Source organism: Chrysoperla carnea (genome assembly GCF_905475395.1).
Source record: "Chrysoperla carnea chromosome X unlocalized genomic scaffold, inChrCarn1.1 SUPER_X_unloc_11, whole genome shotgun sequence".
Taxonomy (NCBI): Eukaryota; Metazoa; Arthropoda; class Insecta; order Neuroptera; family Chrysopidae; genus Chrysoperla; species Chrysoperla carnea.
The window spans coordinates 1-2,500 of NW_025408056.1; the positions used below are offsets into that span (position 1 = coordinate 1).

General features: G+C 39.5%; 1 non-coding gene across 1 annotated transcript; it reads right to left on the minus strand.

Moving 5' to 3' along the window:
• Nucleotides 1-1,154: 1,154 nt before the first annotated feature.
• LOC123303613 lies at nucleotides 1,155-1,348 on the minus strand. The gene has a single exon (XR_006535718.1). It is a non-coding gene; the product is annotated as a U2 spliceosomal RNA (small nuclear RNA).
• Nucleotides 1,349-2,500: the final 1,152 nt, after the last annotated feature.

Sequence of the window (2,500 nt, forward strand, 5' to 3'; positions counted from 1 at the left end):
TTTTATATACAAATCGTACATGTTATATTGCGACAGGGGTACCGGTATAATACATGTGATTACATATGTAGATTTTCTAAAAAAATTTTTATCCATTTAAATGCTTCTAAATACTGTATAATGCAAATATATATAATAATTTACAGAATTAATACAAAATTTTTATTGTACAAATTCACATTAATAGTTAATTGGTTAAAAAAAAATTTCAATACACAATGGGAATCAGGCTATTTTATTGGAACTTATTTATAATTAATTCATAATATATTTTTTCTATATAAAATTGATTAATTGATTTTACATTCACCGTGTAAACGTATACACCATTCAAGTAACATAAAAAAAAAAAAAAAAAAAAAAATTATTAATTATATTCTAGTAATACATAATAGTTATTCGCTAAAAAATATTTAATAGACAATAAAAATCTGACTATTCTGTTGTGAACTTATAAATTATTGATTCAAAATATATTTCTCTACCTAAATTTTATTAATTGTATACACGCCCCCATGTACGTTGTTCAAGTCATATATTATTTTGCATAAGGATTACAAATAAATATTATATAATAAATAAGAGTTAATAAAAATTTAAAATTTATTATCCATTTTAAATTTATCAGCTAAATAAATATTTTTTACATTCTTTTAAATTATTACTTTTTATTGTATTAAGAGTACCCATGTAGGAAAGTATGGCGGGCCCAGACTTGGCCCAGTCTTGGTCCAACTATGCAGAACTCTGGGCCAGACTTGTAAGCCAGACTTGGCCCAGACTTGGGTAAAGTCTGGAATGATAATGCTGGCCCAAGACTGGTTACCTCGACTGGCCCACGCCTGGTTGGCAGGGCTGGGCCATAGTTAATTTTTAAGTTTGGCCCATGCCTGGTTGGCAGGGCTGGGCCATAGTTAAGTTTTTAGGTCTGGCCCACGCCTGGTTGGCAGAGCTGGGCCATAATTAATTTTTAAGTTTGGCCCATGCCTGGTTTGGCAGGGCTGGGCCATAGTTAAGTTTTAGGTCTGGCCCATGCGCTGGCTGGCAGGGCTGGGCCATAGTTAAGTTTTAAGTCTGGCCCATGCCTGGTTGGCAGGGCTAGGCCATAGTTGAGTTTTAAGATTACTTTATGAAGAATTCTATTTTGTGATTTATTTGACAGGGCCAATCCCAGCTGTACCGCAACACTGAGTCAACCCGCGGTAGAAGAGGAGCAAGGTCCTAACAATCTACCGTGTTCCAAATAATAGTTTAATATACTGGTCTCGCAATGCGAGGCGTACCAGATATTGAGTTGATAAGAACACTTATTGCACGTTGAGCTTAGCTCATTGAGACGAGAAGCGATAACATTGTATGTTTATATACACATTACTAGAACATCTTACTTGTGAGAGGTTTTAAAAATAATATATACTTTGTAAAAAGGATAGTGACTAAAAGACAGAGAAGGAGGAAGTTATTTTAAGTACATGTACCTACTCCATAAACAGTATTACACATGCGCATTGTATACCTTTTGGTTGTATATGCCATTTTTTGTTAGGTAATTTTAAAATATTTTACAATGTCAAAGGTGTCCATTTCAGGAGTTTATGTCATCAATGTAATTAATTTAATAATAATAATAATAATAATAATAATAATATGACGATTTATTCTGCGATTTCCCCTTCAATAATTGAATATTGTCAGCCAAGGCTAGGATGCCTAGTCTTGGCCTAAGACTGGTGGGCTCCCTTGCGTTGGCCGTTCTATGGCAAACCAATGTTGGCCCAGGCTTGGATAATCATTGGATTGGCCAAGGCTAGGATGCCTAGTCTTGGCCGAAGACTGGGCTCCCTTGCGTTGGCCGTTCTATGGCAAACCAATGTTGGCCCAGGCTTGGATAATCATTGGATTGGCCAAGGCTAGGATGCCAAGTCTTGGCCCAAGACTGGGCTCCCTTGCGTTGGCCGTTCTATGGCAAACCAATGTTGGCCCAGGCTTGGATAATCATTGGATTTGCCAAGGCTAGGATGCCTAGTCTTGGCCGAAGATTGGGCTCCCTTGCGTTGGCCGTTCTATGGCAAACCAATGTTGGCCCAGGCTTGGATAATCATTGGATTGGCCAAGGCTAGGATGCCAAGTCTTGGCCCAAGACTGGGCTCCCTTGCGTTGGCCGTTCTATGGCAAACCAATGTTGGCCCAGGCTTGGATAATCATTGGATTGGCCAAGGCTAGGATGCCAAGTCTTGGCCCAAGACTGGGCTCCCTTGCGTTGGCCGTTCTATGGCAAACCAATGTTGGCCCAGGCTTGGATAATCATTGGATTGGCCAAGGCTAGGATGCCTAGTCTTGGCCGAAGTCTGGGCTCCCTTGCGTTGGCCGTTCTATGACAAACCAATGTTGGCCCAGGCTTGGATAATCATTGGATTGGCCAAGGTTAGGATGCCAAGTCTTGGCCCAAGACTGGGCTCCCTTGCGTTGGCCGTTCTATGGCAAGCCAATGTTGGCCCAG